Below are 27,190 nucleotides of genomic sequence, written 5' to 3' on the forward strand. Positions count from 1 at the left end.
ACCCTACAGGACAGAGTAGAACTGCCCCATAGGGTTCCAAAGAAGTGGCTGGTGGATTCGAACTGCTGACCTTTTGCTTAGTAGCTGAGCTCTTAACCACTTCACCACCAGGGCTCCAGAGACTACGTAACTTATTTATTATGTCTCTAGTTTACTTTCTGTCTCCCATGCTAGAATGTAAGGGCATTATTTATTTATTTTACCATCCATATATCCCAAGAGCATAGAACAATTCCATGCACATGTTAGGTACTAGAATGAATGGATGCCTTATTGTGATAAAAGAATCATCCAGTATCTAAATATTCACAGATGAAATGAGACAATGCCTGAAATATGCTTCAAAATAGTCCAGGAGAGAAGGAAAGACTGAAGGCTATATGCTGATAATGATTAAAGCTGGGGGACTGGCACACAGAGATTCATTATATTATTCTATCAGTAGTTCTCTACTATTCTATACTATATCTGAAAATATCCATAACAGAAGTTTTAGACAGTAAAACCTGTGAGAGCCGGAACTCGACGGAACTGCCTTGTTCTTTTGGATCTCACAAGTTTCTGCCTTCGACAGGGTGCAGTCTTACCACTTTTCTATCGCTCTCTATTAGTGGAAAATATTTGAGTTTTCCTTCTCTGACAGGCCTTGCACACGTTCCGGCTTTCATAGGTTTTGCGGTATAAACAAATTTTAATGCTTAGTCTCCAACAGTATGACCAACTCTGAATTCCCTTCCTTTTGATGATGAGTGCCACCATCTTCATCCTTTCACACAGCTGTAGCACACACTTGTATTTATTACCTGCACTATGGACACTAGCTGGGGTTTCATCTTTACAAGTATATGTATGGAACACACAAAAACTTATTAAGGGAAGATCCACACACACATCTGTTTAGAATGAATGTTCTAGTGATGACATCTGACTTATTATTCATCTATGTAGAGTCTTGAAAATATAACCGGCATGACTCCTAAGTGCAGATGAAATTCACAATTTTCTGTACTAGAAAATAATCGTAGCATATTAGAGTTGAAGGAGACCTCTAAGATCATCTAGCCAAATAAGCACTTTAGATATGATAAAACAAAGACCCAAGGTTTTAACAGGCCACAGAACTATTCTATCATTTTAAATATATTTTTGGAGACAAAAGAATGACAACTACATTAATAATCAGGAACAAAATAATGACACCCTTTACTACCTTCTATACAACAGCTCTGAAAATTCTAAAGCAAAGGAGAAAAATATCTCCACATTTCTTATTTCCCAATTGGTTTTTTAAATTAATGAAATAATTCAACATTTCGTTGTATCAAGAAATGACAACAAACATTCAACAAATACATACTGAGTGCCTACCTGACAAAAGGAACTATACATGACACACACACATTTCCTACCCTTACCAAGTTCATGTTCTATCAGGAGCTCTATGACATGTAAACAAACTCTAATATGAGGCCGCATACAATCAAGACCACACGTGTAATATAAACTAAGACCTACAGCAATGCAAAAGGGGCCCTGGTGGCACAGTGGTTTAAGCACTCGATTGCAAACCAAAAGGCCGGTGGTTTGAACCTACCAGCCAAGATGTGGCAGACCCATCAAGATTACAGCCTTGGAAATTCTATGGGGCAATTCTACTTTGTCCGATAGGGTCGCTATGAGTCAGAATCAACCTGATGGCAATGGTGTTTTTTTCTTTTTTTTTTTAATAGCAGTACAAATGAACAAGAGTTATACTTCCAAGTAGAATGTCTGGCGAAGACAGCAAAAATATCATTTGAGCTCAAGCTTGAGGCAGTTAAAACTTTTTTTCCTTTTGGTGAGGGAGCAGACTGTTGTTAGGTGCTGTCAAGTCAGGTCTGACTCACAGCAACCCTGTGTACAACAGAACGAAACACTGCCCGGTCCTGCACTATCTTCACAACTGCTGCCATGTTTGAGCAGGTTGGTGCAGCCACTGTGTCAGTTCATCTCATTGAAGGTCTTCCTCTTTTTTGTTGACCCTCTACTTTGCCAAGCATGATGTCCTTCTCCAGGGACTGGTCCCTCCTGATAACATGGGAAGGAGCAGGTAGGGACGGTTACACATTACAAGTAGAAGAAAGGGTTTAGGCAAGGCCATAAAACACATGATGAGCATGTAAGAAGACTTCCATGCCTGAAACTATTGTTCCTTTAAACCTTAAACCAAAAATAATCTCTGAAGTCTTAAAACCAAACAACAGTTTAGCTTAACTGACAAAGAATGTCTGCCTTAAGTACTATGCTCTTTCAAGATCTATCTATCTTTATGGGATCAAATTGACAACAGTAACTCCAAAGATCAGAGAGGAACCTTAGGGGGCAGTGAGTTTATGTTAATGCGGGTAGGAACAACTCAGAAAAGAAGGGTGAGAATGGCCACGCAACTCAAAAAATGTAATCAATGTCACTGAATTTTACATGTAGAAACTGTTGAACTGGCGTTATGTTTTGCTGCATATATTCTCAGCAACAAAAATATTTTTAAAAAAAATTATCTGAAAAGAATCTCTTTTTCCTCAATTTAATAAAAACATCTTAACACTTTTAGTTTAAAAAAAAAAAAAAAGAGAATGACGACTACCCTGTAGGGAGACTACCAGCAGTCCAGGTAGCTACAACACTAGTCTTTTATAGCACAATAACTGAAAAAATAAGGCGGACCATCAAGCCAGGCCAGAGCACAGAAGGCTCTGATTAAGAGTTGGATTTTACTCAGTAGGGTCTATATAACTGTTTTAGGAAGAATTAATTTTTCAGTATGCAGGACAGATCAGAGGTTGAGAAAATCTAGAGGAAGAAAGAGTCCATTATAAGAGTTTAAGTAATAAGGCCCAGAACTAGAGTGACAGTAAGCACAGGAAAACCAGTATCTTAAAGTGATCTAGAAGGAATTAAATAGAAGTGAAGACGTTTATGCTGATACAAATTAAAAACAAAACAACTTCAATAAGAAAACAATTATTAAAACAAGTACCAGATTACCTGGGACAGTTTAAAGATTCATTTTTCTGAAGGCAGATTTCACTCATTTACTCAACAAATACTTACTAAAAGCCAACCATGTACCACACCAAAAACGAAACCCGTTGCCGTCGAGTAGATTCCAACTCATAGTGACCCTACAGGACAGAGCAGAAGGGCCCCATAGGGTTTCCAAGGAGCAGCTGGTAGATTCGAACTGCCGAGCTTTTGGTTAGCAGCTGTAGCTCTATACCACTATGCCATCAGGGTCCACTATGTACCAGAAAGCACCTTAAATTCTCTCAGGAACAAAGCAAAACAATGTATCAGGTGGGGACTCACTGCTATTCTGAGAGATAAGTGACGCACTGTTGTTATTGTTACCTGCCTTCCAGTAGGTCCCCAACTCATGGCGACTTCACGTTAAAAAAGGCATACCCATTGCCAAACCCACTACTGTGGGGTCGATTCTGACTCATAGCGACACTACAGGACGGAGTAGAACTGTCCCATAGGCTTTCCAAGGTCGCAATCTTTACGGAAGCAGACTGCCATGTCTCTCTCCCGTGGAGCAGCTGGTGGGTTTGAACCCACCAACCTTTCAGTTAGCAGCTGAGCGCTTAGCCGCTGCGCCACCAGGGCTCCTAAATAAGGTATAAAACCAAACCAAACCCATCAAGTTGCTGTCAATTCCAACTCATAGAGACCCTATGGGACACAGTAGAACTGCCCCATAGGGTTTCCAAGGACAACTGGTAGATTCAAACCACTGATCTTTTGATTAGCAGCCGAGCTCTTAACCACTGTGCAACCAGGGCTCCCCAAATAAGGTATAATCCCCTAAAATTACTGGTATTTGTAATCCAGTAGAGAAGTAAAATAAGACTGAGATTTCTTCCCACAGTAAGGTTTTAAGATTCAGAAGACCTGGTGGGAATCTAGACTATAATAATGGGTGCATTATTAAGTCAAACCTTCTTAAAGCATTCTGTTTCCTAAACAAATTCATCAATTACCATTCAGCACATACCCTCATTCTGCCATAAAGGTTCTCAAATATGTAGTTTCATTTATAAGTACTTGTTTCCAAATCCTCAAATGTCTGTTCCTTGACTAAGCAGCTATATATAACTTAATTATTTATCTTCAATTTTATCTAGAAATTATTAACTCACCCAGAAACTGTCACTAAAGAAAGCCCCTGCTCTAACTAAAATAGTTCTCTACTATTGTTAAAATTAAAAAAAAAAAAATGTTGCAAGAAAGAAATCAAAACACTCATATACTTTTTAAGAACAATAATAAAACAGATCAATAGCAGCCTTCTGATGACACCTGGTGGCCACTTCTCACAGAAGTTTCTTTCAGGGGTTTTAAAGAAAGCATCTCAGGAAGTACTAGAGAAACACAACAAGGATTTAACCATTCCATGTACTAGTCTTACTATGGGCGGCAAGCATGAAACTTCTCCCTCCACGGTTCACTCACTCCAATCTCATCTTCATTTCTCTATCCCTTTTCTCCTTTCTTCCAAACGATCACACATTAAGTGAGCTCCGCTCACACTATCTCTCACTCTCTCTCACACACATATACACACTCACCAGTATGATGAGACCACTCATACAAGAAACCACTTTCTGCTTCCTATCCCACCTCATTTCACCCTTTGCTCTTTCTATGCTGACCAAATAAGTGGTGTAAGTAGTGTGGGCTCAGCACATGTTGACACCATGCTGGCATTAAAATCACAGCAGGGGTGCTTATTTGTGCACTCCCGGAGCTCCAGCTGCCATGGGAGGGCCATGGATGCAGCCTGTGGAAAGGCCAGAGGGGTGAGGAACTGAAGCTTCCCACCAAGAGCCAGGGAGGGACGGTGACTGCTGCCAACAGCCACATGAGTGACTGTGGAAAGCAGATCATCCACCCCCATGAAGCCTTCAGAGGACGGCAGCCCCTCCCCACGTTTAGACTCACAGGAGAGTCAGAGCCAGAAGCACGCAGGTAAGCCCATTCCCAAATCCCTGACCCACAGAAACTGTGAGATAATAAATGTGTGTCGCTTTAAGGCACCAAGTTTTGAGGTCATTTGTTACGTAGCAACAGATAACTAATACAGTGAATGCCCTTCTCTCTCCCCTCCACCTTGTCAAGAACAGATATGGCTCAAGTTCACCCCTCCTTCATATATAATCTATACATACGTCCTGTCCTGTATGCTCCAACCCTGAACCCTGAGTCTTAGGCAGTAGCACAGCAGTATTAAGCCCACAGGAGGAGGTCCACACACGTTAACTGAAGTATACCGTTTGAAATGTACATCAGAGGCAGAATTCCTATCGAAGTTCCCGAAGATTTTAGAGCTTTAATAAACTGACATTACATTTATACCTCTGTGAGAGAGTTTACAATGAAATCAGATCTGAGACAGCTTACTACGGAAGACTGATAAAATAAAATTAAGAATTATTAAAAAGCTGACTCATAAAAGGATGAGATGGAGAGAGTTTTATACTTAGATTTCCATGGAATAATAGACATATCTTAATGTTTCCTGAAAAATCTGCTCACTTTGGGTGAAAGCACTCGTTCTTATAGACCTCAGAACCTATCTGGCAAATGCCTCACCTCAGAGGTAATGGTAGCCATGAGTTCCCTTCCAGCTAGGCTCAGAAATTTGAGCAGCCTACAATTCTAAAACTCCCCACAAAGTTTTGAAGTCATTTCTTATGTAGAAACAGCCAATACAATGCCCGGGGTGACGCAAACACTTAAGCACTAGACTACAAGGTAGTTGTTGTTGGGTGCCGTCAAGTCGATTCTAACTCAGACTCGCAGCAACCCTACAGGACGAAGTCTAACTGCCCCGTAGAGTTTCCTAGGCTGTAATCTTTATGCGAGCAGGTCTCCAGGTCTTTTCTTCTGCAGAGCAACTGGGGGTTCCAACGGCCAATCTTTTGGTTAGCAGCCAAGTGCTTAACCACTGCACCACCAGGGCTCCTTCCAATGAGGGAGACCAAGCAGCAAACACCTGCACAGGCCCAGGTCAAGGAAGCTGAGCAGATGACATCCTTTTAGCTGCTACACTGCACAGATCACTCACCTTCTCCAGCAGAAGACAGTCAAGCTTAGGAGATGCAGGGTCTTGGGTCACAGCACCTATACTGATTAAATCATTAAAGCACCCCAAAGCATCTCACATGCCATATCTATCTTTTTTCCCCCTTAAAAAAGTCTTAAGATTATTGGCTTTGTTGTTGTTGTTGAAAATATACACAGGAAAACATATACCAATTCAACAATTTCTACATGTACCATTTAGTGGCAATGATTACATTCTTCTTGTTTTCCAACTATTCTCACCCTCCCTACCTGAGTTGTTCCTCCCCTATTAACATAAAATCACTGCCCCCTAAGGTTCCTATCTAATCTTTTGAGTTACTGTTTTCACTCTGATCCCATATAGAGAGAGATCTTAAAAGAGTATAATGCTCAAGGCAGACCTTTTTAACTAGTTAAGCTATACTATTACTTGGTTTTTAGAAGACTCTGCGGGATATTTTAGGTTTAACGTTTAAAGATTATCTCAGGGTAATCGTTCTGTTCTGCATTTTCCCCCTTTTGACCTGGATTCTACCATGGAATCACTGATCAAAACGTTCAGTAATGGTAGCTGGGCACCATCCAGTTCTTCCATTCTCTTGGCAAATGAGGCAGTTGTTCATGGAGGCAAGTAGCCACCCATTCCATATCCTCCTTCTGTTCCTGACTCTCCTTCTTCCTCTGTTGCTCCAGACAGATAAAGTCCAATTGTTTTACTTTGGATGGCCACTTGCAAGCTTTTAAGACCTCAGACACTATGCAAAGAACTAGGAGGTAGAATAGAAGCACTGAACATGTTATTAGGCCAATTAACTGACATGTCCCATTAAACATGACCCTAAACCTCCAAACCAAGAAAGCAAATCCCTTGAGGTTTTTGGTTGTACATAAGCAGCCTTGGCAGCTACTCTTTTTTTTTTTTTTTGGTCACTGTAAATATCACACAGCTTTTGCCAATTCAACTTTTTACAGGTGCACAACTTACTGACAGCAATTACAATAACCGGCTGTGCAACCCTACCCTTAATGAATGCAATATTTCCATCACCATAGCCCCCCCTCCCCCCCGCTCCCACCACTGGTTACCACTAATAAACTTTGTTCTCTATACATTGCCATGTCTATCTTAATCCTAACTGTTGAAGAAAAGGAAACAGAAAAATGAAAAGAAACTTCTCCTGCCAGAGTTCAAGCACACATTGAAAGTAAGCAGCCTGGAGCTGTGCAGCCCCAAGCCCAAATGGTCAAAGTTAAATAAAACTACCAGAGGAAAAGAAGTCTCTCATTCAAGTCAGAATATTGGTTTTTTTCCAGAGGTTACCCATGTCCCAATTCAATTCTGCCTGCAAGTTAAAAATTAAAATATCTGCTAGTGCTTCTATGACAGCTGGAGTCCCTGGGTGACACAAGTCAAGTACTAGACTACTAGCTGAAAGGTTGGCAGTTTGAACCAACCTAGAAGTGCCTTGGAAGACAGGCCTGGCAATCTGCAGCTTTTCGTGGTCACAGCCTTGAAAACTCTATGGAGCAATTCTGCTCTGCACACGGGGGGTCACCATAAGTCTGAATCAACTCAAAGACAACAACAGCAACAAACGACAGCCAGATCACTAAAAAAAAAAAAAAAAATACTAAAAGAGACCAAACCATGTGATCCTAACAGATTATCATCTTTTATTTTAGATGATCCACACTTTTCCAACACTATTTGTGAAGATCTATTAATAGCAATATAGAACAAATGATATGACAAAAATGAATTTTAAAATTAGCTTAGCTATCAGACCTAGCTATTCCTTTTTTTAAAATCTTATTACATGTCAAGTACTATTTAACAAATACATTAAATTAATCCAGTGATAAAGTTAATTTTATGATGACCTTATATGAACCATCTCTGACAAACACTACTTTTGTAGTCAGAAAGATTTTACGTAATGAATTAAAATTTAATATATCCCCTTTCAAAAAGGTATTTTTTAAAATCAGTGTTTTGTTAGTATTTCCATCTAATTGATTTTTTTTTTTTTTAAGAAAGAAAATTCTTATTGGAAGAGAAGTAAAGGAGATAAGAAAAAGGAATAAAGCTTCTATGAACAAGGTAAAATAATGAAAAAATTCAGTGCCATTAAAAGCACACACACAAGATCGTTTGTGTCCTATACCATTTGTAAAAAGGTTGTTTTACTATCAATGTAACTAATCACAATGAAACCATCTTGTACAACTAAAGACATTATAATGAATTTTCTTTACAGCTACAGAGAAATGGGATGTGCTGTTTCACATCAAATAGAACAGACTGTATAAATTCTTCTTCCTATTTATTATAAAATATAATTTCATCTATAAAAGCAGCATGAAATATTAAAACTGAAACAACAGAATTTATATCCTTTACTTAATTTAGTTTAAACGGTCTATTCACTAAAAAAGGAGGGAGGGAGGTTACATACGATAGAGCCCCTCCTTTCTCATTAAGTGTTTCCATCAGACCCTTTATTTTCAAGAATTTATAATGCAGCCATAAAAAAAAGCATTCCATGATAAAAGTTAGTATACTTCCCTTAAATTCACCTTTCATCCTTCTTCAAAAGGCAAGAGAATAAAGCATGTTAACATATGAATGCTGAGGAAAAGGGAGAGAATCAGAAGGTGAATAAAATGAAAGAAACATTTAATATATTTACACTGCAAATTTTAAACAATTGTAAAAAAGAACGTTAAGCTAAGAGTAAGGAGGCCTTTGCTTTCATCCCTACCATATCAATAATAACAATAAGCCATAAGACAGATGGCAACCCATATATGTAACTTTTCTAAGCCTCAGTTTCCCATTTTGTAAAGTGAAAGAGAAAGATGAAGGTTCCTGAAGTCAATGAGAAAACAGTAGAACACGGTATTCTTACTAATAAATTTGTTTTTCATTGCAGGAAAAATAGGAAGGAAAAAGGTATTTCCAAAATATAAATCCAGGGGAAATATAATATCAAAAAAGCTGAAAACATGTTCCATACTGTTCTTGCTTAGACAGATTCGTCAAGTCCACTGAGAAGAGATGGAATACAATGGCTAATCAAAGAACTGCTAGGAAAAAAGACTAAAACTACTAATTTTGGAAAAAATCTGGAAAACCCTGTAATTCTAAACGTCAATAAGCTAACACATGATATAAAACTATCAAGCCTCAAGAAATTTGGAATATAAATTATTAGGCATCAAAGATCTGAGGGTTAAGAAAGTATACTGAAAAGAGAAAAACTTCAGTATTAAATTTAAAAATGGATATAGTTCTAACCAAGTCCATTTATATAATAAGGTTAATAGTTTCTTTCCTCTGGGTAGGGAAATTACATGTCATTTCTTTTTCTTCCTGGCACTTTTCTATACTTTCCAAATTTTGCCATAATAAATATACATTAGTTTGGGGGGAGGGAGCTGAGGAGAAAGCTTAAAGAAAAAAATCCCTACATATGGTTGAAGTAATAAAAAATGACAATGCTCAAGACATAAGAACTGCGGTGCTTGGACTAATCTCAGAATCAAAACATCGCAAATAAAAGGAAAGTTGAGGTGTGAGATGTTATGTATAAATATATCAGAGATGCTTGAGATCTAATTTTGATCAAAGACCTTGGGACACCAAGAAATTCACCTGTGGCTCATGGGATGTCACACTAAACACTCAGGAACAAGGAGCACACCTAGCCCCCAGATCTTGGTTTCTAACAGGAACCCGGCTCCTCCTCAAGAAATGGCTGAGTTCGGGGCTGAGGCAAGGTACGTACAACATGAGTTTGGATCATCGTATTACACAATAAAGTAGGGAAATGCTAAAAACAAATAAACAAACAAAAAAAACACTAATGTCACAAAGACACAGGAGCCAGATTAAACGGGCTCCCAATGTCCAAACCAGGGACAATTATACCATTGAAAATAAGAATTCATGAGTCCGTATCAAAGCTATAGACAGACAGACAGATACAGATACACCTATACCTATGCATACATATGCAGGCAGGCAGACAGAAGCAAATGGAGGGCTCCTGTTTACAGCAGAACGCTTAGGGCCCAGGGGCAAAAATGGAGGGAGTACTGAAGACGGAAAGCCACCCTTTTGAAATCATCATCATAAAGACTGGATCAGGCAAGAGTCATCACTGGATGCTAATACAGGAGGGAATTTTTGTATGGAGCAGAATGTTTACATGGTGTCTTCCCACAAACTGCATATTAGATGCAAGGAAAGAAGAAAAAAAAACCACAGTAATTACACAGTGGATCAATCGGCAACACCTTGCCTGAGTAATCAAATGAACATTATCAAGGAAGGGCAGATGCAACACCTGAAAACGCATAACCTCAAGCTAATCAAAAGAAAACACGAGACGAACACAAAATGAGAAACATTTTATTTAAACAAACTGGGGAGGACAGCATTCTTCAAAAATGTCAATGTTACGAAAGGCTACGGAAATGTCCCAGATTACAGGACGCTAAAGAGAAATGGCAATTCAGTGCAATACCTGTTCCTAGCCTGGATCCTGTACTGGCGAGGGAAAAATGCTATTAAGGACACCTTAGGCCAACCAAGTTGTCAAGAGCTCAACTGCTAATCAAAAGGTTGGCAGTTCGAATCTACCAATAGCTCCTTGGAAACCCTATGGGGCAGTTCTACTCTGTCCTATAGGGTCACTATGAGTCGGAATCAACTCAACGGCAACAGGTTTTGGGTTTAGGCCAACTAAAAGAAAGTACCAATGCAAATTTACGAAACTTAAAGCTGTACTATGAGAAAAACGTACACTGAAATATTTACAGGTAAAGGGTCATGATACATTTAACTTACCCTCAGATGGTTCAGGAAAAAAAGTATATGTAGGGGGAGGAGGGATGTGTGTATGTATGGAGGGAGGGAGGGGAGAGAGAACAAAAGCGCACTGCAGGCAGCCTTTTGCAGGTGGCATCTCAAGTCTTCGTTTCTTTTCAGATTATACCGCTAAGAAAATACTGCAGTCTAATAAAATTTATCCTGACTGCTGGTATAGGGTGTTAATGGATGTGAAAAAGAAAAAATAACATGTGGGTCAGAAAGTCAGGAGAGGAAACAGGACTGTATATGAGGTTAGACTCTTCAAAAGAAAAACCAGAGACTAAGCTCCATGCATTCAATGACTGCAGAGTATCAAACTGCCAAAAAATCCTGGAAAACTTGAAACAAAAAGCTCCCTTTCAGTTTAAAAGAGAGCTGTTTAGAGCAAATGTAAAGTATTAATTTATACATAAAGAACAACCTTATGAAAATGACTGAAGAGGTTAAAATTCAAATTATGTACGAGTCCAATGGTTTAGGTAAAGTCCAGAAAGGTAATACTAATTTAGAGTGGCAGAAAGAAGTGCCTGTGTATGTCCCCTGCCCTCATGAAGGTCATGGCAATCCCCTTTAACAAAGCATTCTTTCCTGCTAACACAGTTCCTTCTGTATTCTTGGGTGAACAAAATGAAATTTGGACAACCAGAAGAAGACGAAAAGGTAGATGTCAATAATTTCACTACTGAGCCTTCATTCCTCAAATACCTGGAATTTAAATTAGTCATCTAACTGTTTTCTGGACCCTTCTAGGCCTTGTTATCTTCTTCCCCCTGGGATTATCACCAAGTTGTTTTTCTATGGAAACCCTGGTGGCATAGTGGTTAAGAGCTATGTCTGCGAACCAAAAAGCATTAATGTTTTTGAAAATTTTCATTTTAATCTCATGTTCATTAGCACTTCTTCAGAAACAGATCCTGGCTAACACTGTTTGTGAATTTTCTAGATACACTGTTTTTACTGTCCCTCAATAAAAGCAAATGTAGACATTAACCAAACAGAATACAAATCTCTGCAATAGCAAGATGCTATTCCCAAAGCCCCATTACATGTAGTATGTGTGCTAGTTTCCACGTGACCGTATTTATTTCAATTAGAATTTTGTGGATTAAGCACTGGAGATACTAAAAAGAAACAGCATTAATCATTTGAACAGTATTTCCCAAAGTGTGATACAAACACCACTAGTGTTACTTAACATTATGTACCACACAGAAGGATTCTCTAAATAAGTATGTAGTATTCAAATGTGTATTAGAAAAAACTTAACATACCAACCTATGGCCTCACATATATTACTTCTTATGACAATGCTAAGTTGAAAAAAAGTGAGATAAAATACAATGTTAAAAATATACAGCAAAAACAATAAAGGTATAGACATATTATTGAAGTTTGGAAAACTCTGCATTATACTGTTATCTATTTTCTAATTTTAAAATTACATAACTTCTAAGAAATCAACAAAAATAGGAATAAGAATTCTCAGCTCTATGTTCATTATCAAACAAGAGTTTTCTGAAAATTAGCCCCTCCCATATTATAAGCAGCCTTTTGCAGGTGGCATCTCAAGTCTTTCTTTTTCACATAGGAGTGGTGGCCACATTCAGATTATACCTCTAAGAAAATACTGCGGTCTAATGAAATATCTAGTATCATTCCTTTACAGTCTGAAAAGCAGATAATAGAAAATGTATGTGGAGAAGGAAAACTGTAGAACACTAATTTTCTACATATACACAACCTCCCTCTCCTTTTAGATCTGGATACAATGACTAGAAGCAACCTAAGAAGTGAATGCCCAAACACTCTCATAGCCAAGAAAACCCTATGAAGCAGTTCTACTCTGCACACATGAGGCCACCATGAGTTGGAATGGACTCGACAGCAACTAACAACAACTTAAAAATGGTTCCAAAGTAACAGAAGTTTATTTCTCGCGCCTATGAAAGTCCAAGGCAGGTGGTCCTGGTCAGCAGGCAGTCAGCTCCAGGCTGTGATCAGGGGATCCTGGCCTCTTGCATCCTGAAGCTCTGGGAGCTTCCTCACTCCCTGCATCGAGCTGACAGAAAAAGAAAGCAAACACAAAGGAGGTAGCTGGTCCACTTCCTTTTAAAGCCTGGACTTCAGCATCACATCTGTCACTTGCACTCAGATCTGCTCAGATGCAAGATAAGCTGCGAAATGTATCTTATGGAAGGGAAGAGCTGATTTAGGTGGAGAGCCAGCCATCTCTGCCACACACTAGATCCAAAAAGTATCATACTGCTTGCTCGTCATCCTACCATTCATAAGGCTTTCAGTCTGTACAAGACACACAAAAGCCATTTCTGAGAAATGCAACTCTCCCCGGAAGAGCATACATAGGACTACTACTCCCACATTTGTAAGACAAGGGAATTATAAACAACATCAAGAGTTTACAAATTTAGCTAATCCTCAAAACAAGAATCTCTCGGTCTTACTCATAGAGAGATTCTGATTAAGAAAGCCTGGGGTGGGGGCAACAATCCCTCGACTTTAAGAGCTCCCTGGGTTGATTTGGGAACCACTGGACTAAAGTCGGAGCCATGGTAGTGCAGTGGTTAAGAGCTCGGCTGCTAACCAAAAGGTCGGCAGTTCGAATCCACCAGCTGCTCCTTTGAAACCCTATAGGGCAGTTCTACCCTATCCTATAGGGTGGCTGTGAGTCAGAATCAACTTGACAGCAATGGGTTTGGGATTTTTTGGTTTGGACTAAAGTCCCTTCTAACTCTTGAAAAAAATTAACACACACTTAATAGTTTCTGGCATACAGCTGAGGTAGGGAGGAGGCGCGAGAAAGAAAGGGGGATGGGAAGGATGAATTAGGACATAGAGGAAATGTACTGTACTAAACAGGGCTGTCACATGAACATTGGCCCACATCATAATTTGTACACAAAATGATTCTGAATGTCACTTGCAGCAAATGCCACCCCAACCTACCACCTTGAAGTCCTAGGGTGTTACAGTGAAATATAAAATACCACCCGCACAGAAAACCAGATTTTGGGTCCAGAAGATTCTTCATGAAAACCATTTGATCTCATTTTATGAAAGACTGTAATTTCTACTCCCTTCCCTGAATGATCTAAATTTTCTAAGCTATTTTTAAAAGTACATTACCACCTTAGCTTAAATTCTAAGAGTTTTATGATTGTATTTTAAATCAACATGTACTCCTATAACTGCTATTCTTCATTCTATAATAATTGATCCAATGATGTATCAAATTCTGATCCATAATTCACCATCAGCAGAAATCCCAAATGAATTTTACACTTCTAAAGAAGTAGTGTGTTGCCTGTTCTAGGTCTGAAACACGAAGTTTCCACTAAATCTAATAATACACTAAATAACTGAACAACTATATTTAATAACTGTAAAGCATGCTGGGCTATGGTTACATTTGGTGATTGGACCCCAGCTGTATTCAAAAATGCCTTTTTCCTAGTAGGATTATTATTACCTTATCAATTATTTGTTTTTTTAAAAGGAAGGGGAAAAGCACAGCATGTAAGAGAGAATAAAAGAGAATTATGAGCACCAAACACATTGAAAAGCACTGAGAATGAAGACTGAGATCAGAGCTTCAGCTAGAAGAGCTGAAGGACCTAAAATCTGTTTTAAGAAGCATATGTTCAACATTGGCCAATAAGGGATCTCCTGCAATCACTACATCTGTCTGAAACACAGACATCACTGCCAATGGGTGGGCCGTCATGGGCTGTCCACTTCATCAGGGGCTGACTCTGCTAGAGAGTATGCAATTATGTAATTACAAATGCTTGGCAATTCCTGTTGTTTAGACTATTTCAACACTCAGCATCACAGAAAAGTTGTTGTTGGTTTCCACTGAGTCAGCTCTGACTTGTGGTGAGCTTATGAATAAAAATGGAAACGCTGCCCATCTTCATGACCATTGGTATGTTTGGGTCCACAGCTGTGGACACAGAAAAGTAATAGTACTCTTTTGTTCCACAGTGCACATAATTGGACTTAGGGTTCTAGAGCCATAATTTTATTTCATACACTTGTTAATTTAAAGGAGTGATGCTAATACCAGGAAGGATTAAAACAAGGTTCACATTAGAAGCAATACTGTTAAAAAAAAAAAAAAAAGTTTCCATAATATGGGATATGACAAAATAAAACAAAATTACCAAAGGTTAGAAAAAAATAAGCGAAAGTAGATACTACCACTTTCTAATGAACTACAAGACTCACTCCTTAGAAGTCACTTAGACTCAACAAACTGAAAACAAAACGCAATTGTTTTTTCTGCTTTAGAAACTTGTCAAATGCTAGAATGATAAGGCCATGTATGCATGTTTAACTTCAAAAATGGAGGGGGGTGGATACACTCTTTAACAATCTTCTTCCACAATCCCATTCCGATTTTGACATTTTGGTTTTCTTAACTCCAGCTCTCTCAGACATAATTCCATTTTCTCTATGATTGTCTTCTTCCTCTGCCCTTTGCTGACATAGTGATTACAGTCAAACTGTCTCTTCTGTACAATGGCTACACAACCCTGTGACCAGGGGCAAGTTTCCTGTTTCATGAGCAGGGACAGTACTAGCACCTTCCCTTCATACTCACAGGTCCGTGCCTGCAACACACTCAGACCCATGCCTGGTACATAGTGAGCACTCAGTAAGTACTAACAATCATTTCATCAAAACCAATCTCCATCTGGTGACAGCTCTACTCCTGCAAGTACTCATAACAGGGCGGGCTGAAGAGTGAGCCACATCACAATCCTCCAAGTTCATGTTTTCACCACCATCAACCCAATTTACATCTTTTTCATACAATCTGAATAGTCCCTGTGTGTAGACTTTGCTAGAAGAAAAAACACATACGTTTGTTTTTTAAATATTTGGTAGATACAAAAATGTTTAACATGTGTAAGGTACTGGACAGAACATAACAATCCCGATTACAGATCACAGGGAACAGACCATTACCTTTGAAGTCCCTCCATGTGTCCCCCCACCCACCTTCCCTCTCCTTGCAAAGCTATCCACTAACATGAATTTTGTGCTTGTCATTTACCAGCTTTTCTTTATTGCTTTACCATAACCATATTCCTAACAGTGTGCAACTTTGTTTTGTAGGTTTTTAAACTTAAAAAGAAAAAAGGAAAAATATTATGTACGTTCCTATATACATTCTTTTGCAAGTAGCTTTTTTTTTCTTCTCAAGATTATGTTCTGATATTTACCCTCAGTGACACCGGTAGCTAAAATGCATTCATTGTCACGGTTGTATAGTACTTCACTACAGGACTATGATGCAATTTATTTATCCATTCTTCTGTGATGGACATTTGCGTTGTTTCCAGTTTTTTTGTTTGTTTGTTTTGTTTTATAAACAGTGTGGCTAGGGACACTCTTATACATGTCTGCTGGCACTCATGCACATGAGTTTCTCTAGGGCAAAACCAAAAAACCAAACCCGTTGCTGTCGAGTTGATTCCGACTCATAGCGACCCTACAGGACAGAGCAGAACTGCTCCATAGGGATTCCAAGGCTGTGTTCTCTACGGAAGTGGACTGCCACGTCTTTCTCCCATGCAGCAGCTGGTGGATTCAAACCGCCGACCTTTTGATTAGCAGCCGAGCACTTAACCACTGTGCCACCAGAGCTCCTTTTCTCTAGGGCAGTGGCTTTCCAATTTTAGCATGCATCAAATCACCTGAGCTTGTTAAGACACAGAACCAGTTGCCCTGCAGTAGACTCCAAATCATGGCACCCCCATGTGTGTCAGAGTAGAACTGTGTTCTACAGGACTCTGAATGGCTGGTTTTTCAGAAGTACATCGCCAGGACTTTCTTCCAGTGTGCCTCTGGGTTGACTTGAACTTCCAACCTTTCAGTTAGCAGCGAAGCACTTAACCGTTTGCACCATCCTGTAAATCAAGGGCCTGACTTCTAATCCTCATTCTGCCACTAACTGCTGAGACTGATTAATTAATTACCTTCTGTGGGGCTCAGCCTGCATTTCTGACACTGAGGGAGGTTAAGTAAACAATTACCCCAATCCTTATAGGTATTAAAATTTGGTAACTCTCTGAGGATATTATATCATCCCTATGAGGCCTGAAAAGTGGAAAAAGCACCACTAGTGTTTCATCAAGGAGCCCTGATAGCACAACGGTTAAGTGCTCAGGTGCCAACCAAAATGTCGTTGGTTTGACCCCACCTAGCAGCTCTGCGGAAAGACCTGGCAATCTGTTTCTGTAAAGATTACAGCTCCGAAAACCCTCTGAAGCAGTTGTACTCTGTCACACAGGGTCACTATGAGTCAGAATCTCTTGAGGGTACCCAACGACAACAGTATTTCATCAGATATTTCTTTTTCATCAAAATGAAACAATCAAAATTTCATCTACTGGTCCAAAATAATTTTATTATTTTACATAAAATTGCATCTACTTTGGCATCCAGTTGGAAACGAAGAAGTAAAACTATACCTATTCGCAGATGATATCATACTATACATAGAGAACACCAAAGATTTCACAAGAAAACTACTGGGACTAATAGAAGGATGCAGCAGAGTAGCAGGATACAAGAACAACATACAAAAATCAGCTGGATTCCTATACACCAACAAAGACGACTTTGAAAAGGAAATTAGGAAAACAATACTGTTTATAATAGCCCCTGAAAAGGTAAAACACTGAGAAATAAATCTAACCAAGGACGTAAAATACCTGTACAAAGAAAACTACAAAACACCATTAAAAGAGACCTACGTAAATGGAAAAACATACCATGGTCATGGATAGGAAGATTCAACTATGTGAAAATGTCAATTCCACCCACAGTGATCTACAGATATAATGCAATCCCAATCCAAATACCAACAGCATTCTTTAATGAGATGGAAAAACTAATCACCAACTTTATATGGAAAGGAAAGACGACTGGAAAAGTAAAGCATTATTGAAGAAAAGGAACGAAGTAGGAGGCCTCACACTACCTGATCTCAGAACCTACTATACAGCCATTGTAGTCAAAACAGCCTGGTGCTAGTACAACAACAGATACACAGACCAATGGAACAGAATTGAGAACCCAGATGTAAATCCATCCACCTATGGTCAGCTGATCTCTGACAAAGGACCAAAGTCCATTAAATGGGGAAAAGACACTCTTTTTAAGAAATGGTGCTGGCAAAACTGGATGTCCGTCTGTAAAAAAAAAGAAACAGGACCCGTACCTCACACCGTTCACAAAAACTAACTCAAAATGGATCAAAGACCTAAATATAAAACCTAAAATGATATACAACATGAAAGAAAAAATAAGGACAACACTAAGGGCCCAAATTCATGGCATGAAGAGAATAAAAACCATAACTAACAATGCACAAACACCAGAAGATAAACTAGATACCTAGGAGCTCCTAAAAATTAAATACTTATGCTCATCAAAAGACTTCACCAAGAGTAAAAAGAGAACCTACAGACTGGGAAAAAAAATTTGAGCTACAACATATCTGACAAGGGTCTAATCTCCAAAATCTTCAAAATACTTCAACACCTCAACAACAAAAAGACAATCCACTTAAAAAACGGACAAAAGAGAGTAACAGACACTTCACCAAAGAAGACATTCGGGCAGCTAACAGACACATGAGGAAATGCTCGAGATCATTAGTCACTAGAAAAATATAAATCAAAAGTACGATGAGCTACCATCTCATCCCATTACTGGTACTAATCAAAAAAAAAAAAAAAAAGAAAATAATAAACACTGGAAAGGTTGTGGGGAGACTGGAAGTCTTATGCCCTGCTGCTGGGAATGTAAAATGGTATGACCACTATGGAAAATGATATGACACCTCCTTAAAAAGTTAGAAATAGAAATACCATACAATCCAGCAATCCCACTCCTAGGAATATATCCTAGAGAAATAAGAGCCATCACATGAACAGACAGATGCACACCCATGTTCACTGCATCACTATTCACAATAGTAAAAAGACATAAACCACCTAAGCGCCCATCAACAGATGAATGGATAAACAAATTATGGTATATCCACACAATGGAATACTACACAATGATAAGAACAATGATGAACCCAGGAAACATCTCACAACATGGATGAATCTGGAGGGCATAATGCTGACTAAAATAAGCCAAGCAAAAAAGGACAAGTATTGCATGAGCCCACTATTACAAAAACCCAAAAAAAGGTTTACACACAGAAAAAAACAATCTTTGACGGTTTCGAGGGGGGGAAGGGGTGGGGAAGGGAAATCACTAACCAGATAGTAGACAAATGTTAACTCTGGCAAAGGGAAAGAAACACACAATATACAGGAAGTCAGCACAGCTTGACCAAGGTAAAGTCACAGAAGCTTCCTAGACACATCCAAACACCTTGAGGGACCGAATTACTAGGGGTGAGGGCTGGAGATCATGGTCTCGGGGGACATCTAAGTCAAATGGCATAACATAGTTCATAAAGAAAACATTCTACATTCTACTTTGGTGAGTAGAGTCTGGGTCTTAAAAGCTTGCAAGTGGCCATCTAAGACATATCTATTGGTCCCAGCATGTTCAGAGCTAACAAGAATGAAGAAAACCAAAGACACAAGGAAAATATTAGTCCAAAAGGCTAATGAACCACATGAACCACAGCATCCACCAGTCGGAGCCCAGAACAACTAGATGGTGCCTAGCTACCACCACCGACCACTCTGACAGGGATCTCTATAGAGGGTCCCAGACAGAGTGGGAGAAAAACGCAGAACAAAATTCAAATTTACAAAAAAGTCTAGACTTACTGGTCTGACAGAGACTAAAGGAACACCTGAGACTATGGCACCCGGATACCCTGCTAACTCAGAACTGAAGCTACTCTTCAAGTCCACCTTTCAGCCAAAGATTAGACAGGCCTATAAAGCAAACAATAACACACGAGGAATGTGTTTCTTAGTTCAATCAAATATACGAGACCAAATGGGCAGCTCCTGCCCAAAAGCAAAGGCGAGAAGGCAGGAAGGGAGAGGAAAACAGGCTGAACTGACACGGAGAACCCAGAGTGGAATGGGAAAGGGGGAAAGTGCTGATTTGCAGGGATTGCAACCAATGTCACAAAATAATTTGTGTACAACTTTATGAATGACAAACTAATCTGCGCTATAAACTTTCACTTAAAACACATCAATTTTTTTAAATTTCATCTACTTTGCTCTAACTAAAGCCATCTAAATTCTGATTTTACAGTTTCATATTTTATATGTATAAAAACCCGTTGCCACTGAGTCGATTCCAACTCATAGGGACCCTACAGAACAGAGCAGAACTGTCCCATTGGATTTTCAAGGAGTGGCTGGTGGATTCGAACTGCAGGTCTTTTGGTTAGCAGCCAAGCTCTTAACCACTGCGCCACCAGGGCTCCATTTATATCAAGGTAAAGTCTAATTTGGAGGACTTTAGTATAATAAATAAAATTTCAAAAAGCCCATCACTCAAATGTCTCATCAAGCATGGTGATCTAATACGTCCAAGTTAAAGTTCAAAAGAACTAAAATCCATACCATCTCATGAAGAATATGTTGGATTAGATAACAAAAAGTTTGGAAAACAAAGAATTTAAAAATTTATGACTCTACTCCTAAGCATATACCCAAAATAATTGAAAGCAGGGGCTGAAATAGCTATGTACACACCAATGTTCACTGCAGCATTATTCACTACAGCCTAAAGGTGGAAAACAACAGGTGTCCATCAACAGATGAATGGACAGACAAAATGTGGTATATTTATACAATGGAGTATTACACAGCCATAAAGAGAAATGAAGTACTGATACATACCACGACATGGATGAATCTTAGAAAAATTATTCTAAGTAAAATAAGTCAGATACAAAAGGACAAATAGTGTATGATCCAACTTATGAGATGTCTAAATAGGCAAATGCTAGAAACAAAATTTTATTAGTGGTTAACAGGGGCTGGGAGGAGGAATGGAGGGTTATTGCTTAATGGGTACAGTGTTTCTGTTTGGGAGGATGATAAAGTTTTGGAAATAAATAGCCGTGATGGTTGCATAACATTGTGAATATAATTACTATACCAGAACTATACACTTAAAAATGGTTAAAATGCCAAATTTTATATTGTATCTATATAAATTTATGGATCTAGATATAAATATTTACTTTACTTCATAAGAAACTAGTTTTCCTCTTGAGAGTTTCAAAAAGAAAATTTCCAGATCAAATTAAGCATTACATATACATGTTGTTAGGTCACAACAACCTTAAACTCATTACAGATAAAGCTAATTACTGTATTTTTTTTTTCTCACAAAACAGATTTGCAAAGTTTGTTTTTAAAATCACTATCCTAGCATCTAGGTATTAAACAAAAAATGATCCATCATGGATTGAATTATGTCCCCCCAAAATATGTGCCAACGTGGTTAGGCCGTGATTCCCAGTATTGTGTGGTTGTCCTCCACTTTGTGATTTTCCTATGTGTTATAAATCATAATCTCTGCCTGTAGTTAAACAGGATTAGGGTGGGATGTAACATCCTTGTTCAGATCACATCCTTGATTCAATGTAAAGGGAGTTTCCCTGGGGTGTGGCCTGTACCACCTTTTATCTTACAAGAGATAAAAGGAAAGGGAAGCAAGCAGAGATTTGGGGACCTCATACCACCAAGAAAGCAGTGCTGGAAGCAGAGCATGTCCTTTGGACCCCGGGTTCCTGCACAGAGAAGCTCTTATTCCAGGGGAAGACTGATGATAAGGACCTTCCTCCAGAGCAGAGCAGAGAGAGAGAGAGAGAGAGAGAGAGAAAGCCTTTCCCTGGAGATGACACCCTGAATTTGGACTTCTAGCCTGCTAGACTGTGAGAAAATAAATTTCTCTTCGTTAAAGTCATCCACTTGTATTTCTGTTATAGCAGCACTAGATAACTAAGACAGAATTTGATACGGAGAGAGTGGGGTGCTGCTCTAACAGATACCTAAAATGTATAAGGGGTTTTGAAACTGAATGGATAGAAGACTCAGAAGGTGAGGAGAACTGTTAACACCAGAGAAGGCGCAGATGGTGAGAAATAGCAGCAGACAACCAGCAGCAGCAGCAGCGAACTGGCAGCAGCAGAACCAGACCAGCTCCAGATAGCACTGGAGCTGGCCCACAGAGCGAGAGCTGAGTGCCTGTGCGCAGGAGGCTTCCTGGTGGAGTGTGGTGCCTCCAGGCATTTATCTGTGGAGCTACTGAGCTTCGAAACACTTGCCCCAGCAGGGCAGATGCAACGTGATGCCTGAGGGCCAAGAGGCCAAGGATCATAGGAAGCTGAGATGCCTCAGTCTCAAAAGGTATGGCCACACAACCTCTGGGGTTTCAAAGGGTAGAGCCATGGCCTCTGGTGTTTCTAAGAGTAGAGTCACCACTCAGATGGACTAGGAGAATGATGCGCCTAAAGCTGAGGGAGCAGAGTTGTTCCCAGTGGGCCTAGAAGGCGGAGCTGAAGCTCAGAGCCGAGGGGCCTCCACGCCGAATCCTGACAGTGTGGCCAATACCTAGAGTCTGGAGGGCAGGGCCACTGTATAAACGGTCTCAGAGAACAGAGGATTATACTTAAGCCTTGACGGCTAGTGTAATGTGTTCTGCTAACTTGCTTGGTGTCTGTTATGCCTTCTTCCCCCCAATTTCTCCTATTTGTAATGGAAATGTCTAGCTTGTGCCTATTCTGCCATTGTACTTGGGAAGCAGGTAACTTGTATTCTAGAGTTCACAGATGAAGAGGAATTTTTTGATCTTGGACTTGGGAGTTGATTTTAGACTTTTGCTATGATATGATGGGGTGAATATGTTTTACATGTGGCAATGACATGAATTTTGGGGGGCCAAAGGGTAGAATGTCATGGATTGAACTGTGTCCCCCAAAAATGTGTCAACTTGGTTAGGCCGTGATTCCCAGTACTGTGTGGTAGTCTTCCACTTTGTGATTTTCCTATGTGTTATAAATCATAATCTCTGCCTGTGGTTAAAGAGGATTAGGGTGGGATGTAACATCCTTGTTCAGGTCACATCCTTGATCCAATGTAAAGGGAGATTCGCTGGGGTGTGGCCTGCACCACCTTTTACCTTACGAGATAAAAGGGAAGCAAGCAGAGATTTGGGGACCTCATACCACCAAGAAAGCAGTGCCAGGAGCAGAGCTCATCCACTGGACCTGGGGTTTCCGCACAGAGAAGCCCCTAGTCCAGGGGAAGATTGATGACAAGGACCTTCCTCCAAAGCAGACAGAGACAGAAAGCCTTCCCCTGGAGCTGACGCTCTGAATTTTGACTTCTGGCCCACCAGACTGTAAGAAAATAAATTTATCTTTGTTAAAGTCATCCACTTGTGGTATTTCTGTTATAGCAGCACTAGATAACTAAGACAGTCTCCAAATAACTCCTCATCTCTATTTATTTCCTGGAACTCTATTTTATAGTTTTCTCCATTCATTTACTGGGAACTCACTTCTTGAATCCTAGAGTTCCAACCTCTATACCGGTAATCCTTAAAAATTTGGAAGGTCATGGACCCTCTGGGCATGAAAACTATGAAATCTCTCCCTACCAAAAGTTGATGATGATGTTGTTAGGTGCCAACGAGTTGGTTCCAACTCACAGCGACCCCACGTACAACAGAACGAAACACTGCCTGCTCCTGTGCCATCCCTCACAATCGTTGCTATGTTTGAGCCCACTGTTGTAGCCCCTGTGTCAACTCATCTCATCAAAGGTCTTCCTCTTTTTCACTGACCCTCTACTTTACCAAGTATGATGTCCTCCAGGATGGTCCCTCCTGATAACATGTCCAAAGTACATGAGGCAAAATCTCGCCATCCTTGCTTCTAATGAGCATTCTGGTTGTACTTCTTCCAAGAGAGATTTGTTCATTCCTCCAGCAGTCCATAGTATATTCAAATTCTTCGCCAACACCATAATTCAAAGGCATCAATTCTTCTTTGGTCTTCCTTATTCACTGTCCAGCTTTCGCATGCATATGAGGCAACTGAAAATACCATGGCTTGGGTCAGGCGCACCTTAGACCTCAAAGTGACATTTTTTCCTTAAAGATGTCTTTTCCAGCAGATCTATCCAATGCAATACATCATAAAATTCTGCATAAATTATCAGGGAGTTCATAGAGCTTATGACGTTCATACCATGTTCGGTTAAGAACCTGTGGTCTACCTTTGCCCCTACAGTCCAGGAACTATGATCTCCTTGCTTCTTAGGACAGTTTTAACTTAGTCCTGTATATGGGTGAGGGTGCGGTTTTTAGTTTTGTTTGCCTTGTTAGTCAATTGTGTAACGCATATAGCACGTCAATATATGCTCCATAATAATATCTTCTTGGGCATAATAAAGCTTATTTCTTTAAAAGTTAAAAAAAAAAGTGATTTGTTTTCATGAAAATCTTAAAGTTATCATATACTTTCTTAAAAGTATACAGAATATAACTTAATGTCTTCTTGATGATTCAGGGTAATCAACTGCTGCGCTGGGCAGAAATACTTTATTGTTGCCAATTTGGGAACAGTACCAGTGACTAGCTGCCAACAAGTCAATTCCAATTAATGGTGACCCAACATGTGCCAGTTTTCAATGGCTGATTTTTTGGAATTAGATCACCAGGACTTTCTTCTGAGGCACCTCTGGGTGGACTCAAACCTCTAATCTTTTGGTTAGCAGTGAAAGGCATTAATCGTTTGTACCACCCAGGGACTCCAATGAGAAAACTAACTTCCCATTATTATGTGCTCAATTCATGGCCTGGGTGGTATTGTTATTACTGCTCTTGGATAACAGTTATAATATACTGAGGGCTTTCTGCAGGCTCTATACTAAGCACTTTACCTACATTATCAATTAATACACAAACTCTGTAAGATACAGCCATTGTACAGATGAAGCCTCTCAGGCTCAAAGAGGTTAAGAGACTTACATGAAATTACATAGCCAGCAGTCACAAAAATAGGATTCAAACTCAGGTTTGCTGATCCAAAGTCCAGGCTGCCACGGCTCATTGTAAGATTAGGCCATGGTTAGATTAGGACCCCACTCCGTGTCACTCCATGTCACTGGGGTGAGATCACTGCTGGTGAAAGAGATCTTACTCTAGAAGTGGACATGCAATAACGTTTCTTGAATGAAATTACTTAATTTCACTAGCAATCAGTATTGGAGAGGAAGACAAAGGGACACTTGCCAAGAAAGGAAAAGAAAACTCTCCAAGGAGAACAACGCTATACTCCTAAAAACCCATTTCAAGTATGGTTGAGTGTGCCTCAGTTACTGGACTACTAGAATTACACAACTTCACTTAATGTCCTATTCATGAGCTGACAAACTGGGATTCTTCTCACAACCTGTGATACAAATCACTTTCTTAAAGTAGAGAGAGACAGAAAGAGATCAAATTAAGAGAATCAGTTTTACAAAGGTCAGAGAATTCTCTAATAAAACATACCTAATTAGAATGATGTCTGGTAGACGGTCATTAAAAAGGAGGGAAACCTTCAATAAGATGGATTGACACAATAGCCACAACAATGGACTCAAAACATACCAACAATCATAAAGATGATGCAGGAGCAAGCAACGTTTCATTCTGTTAAACAGAAGAGTGTCATAGATCAGAGCCCACCTGACAGCAAATGAATGTTCAGGGAGATGCCCCATCAATCAAGTGAACACCAACTGACTTTTCAGACCTAACTCAAATACTGGATCCTGCAAGAAGCTTTCACCACTTGCTCCCAGGCAGTCAGACACAACTTCTGTGGTCCCACACCTTTATTTTAACGCTTCACAAACGGTGTTATATTTATTTATATATTTGTCTCCTCAACCAGATCTGGAAATCCTTTAGGGCAGTATGTTACTTATCTCCAGCTCCTAGAACGGTGTCTGGCATGAAGCAGGAGCCAATGTCTGTTGAAGTAGAGCCACTTTGCTTTGCTTAAAAGGTTATCAGTAGAACTCGCTGGTATACTGCAACCTTTTGGTAAATCTGAAATTATTTCAAATTTAAAAGTTTTAACAAAAAAAAAGTCACCAGTGGCAACTGTGTTGCCAGCCATAATCACACCTGCCTTCCATGTGATGCAGGCGGACATTAACTACTGGAGAGCCTTGCCTTGCTGTTTCCCAGACATGCCAGTAGAAGTTAGTAACTCTGCATGTGTTATTTTTGCAGAAGAATTTGCAATGATGTAACCAACACTCGGGATTTGAACTCTGACACTACTTTGGTCAACTTTTTTAACCTGAGTTGTAGTTTGTAAAAAAAGAAGTAATAATTCCTGCTATACGAGGTTTCTATGCTAAATGAAATATACAGAGTATATATCCAATGTGCTCTTGTAATAATATTCTTTCTACTCAATCCATGTTAGGGTCCCTTCCTATATAGAGTTTCAACTAGAGAACACCTCACCCTAAGAAAGGTATATACTGTACCCAGTTCCACTAGACAAAGCCTGTAAAGTTACAACTCAACTCATAATTAGGACTACGACTACCTATAAAATAAAGAAATCTTACATGTGTGTCAACAGATGCCAACCCTGCCAAGATGTCCTAGTCCAGAACTCCCCAATGAAATTAATGGGCTAGTCAAAACCCAACGCAACCGACAGGGGTCAGCAGTTTCTGCCACCATCTCCACCAGTCCAGGAGGGCAAGCACACAGGAAAGGCTGTCTGGGAGGAGGTGAATGTCTGCCGGGACACACATCCACGGCTGCAGCCAGCGCTAGGAGGCGGCCCGGCTATGCAGCCGCTCGGGGCGGGTTGGACACCCGGGTGGCTGCGGCCCTTAGTGTGAAACCACGCCAGCGTCAATTAACGGACCGGGGCGCGAGTAGCGGCGGAGCCGTAAGTAAACCGGGGAGGGAGGCAGTCGTGGGCAGGTGGCCTAACAGGATGGCTGCTGGAGACATGCTGAAACCCAGGGCCGCGCAGCCGGCTGTTTGGGTTCGGAGGACGCGCAAGAGACACTGGTTTGGGTGCGGGAGCGAACAGGGCGCAGGGACGCCGTCCCCGAACTGACAGCGGCGGGCAGAGGTAGAGGCGGCACGACGCGGCCCGGGGAGGCCGGCGTGCGCCCAGCGCGTCACGACGGGGCTCGGGAGGTGCCAGCGGCCGGC

General features: G+C 40.1%; 1 protein-coding gene across 2 annotated transcripts in view; it reads right to left on the reverse strand.

Annotated features, from left to right (window-relative positions):
• Positions 1-27,190, reverse strand: part of ZNF407 (zinc finger protein 407) — a 480,440-nt gene that overhangs the window by 452,668 nt on the left and 582 nt on the right. The window lies entirely within an intron of this gene.

The sequence above is a fragment of the Trichechus manatus genome, unplaced genomic scaffold, assembly GCF_000243295.1.
Source record: "Trichechus manatus latirostris isolate Lorelei unplaced genomic scaffold, TriManLat1.0 scaffold00183, whole genome shotgun sequence".
Lineage (NCBI taxonomy): Eukaryota > Metazoa > Chordata > Mammalia > Sirenia > Trichechidae > Trichechus > Trichechus manatus.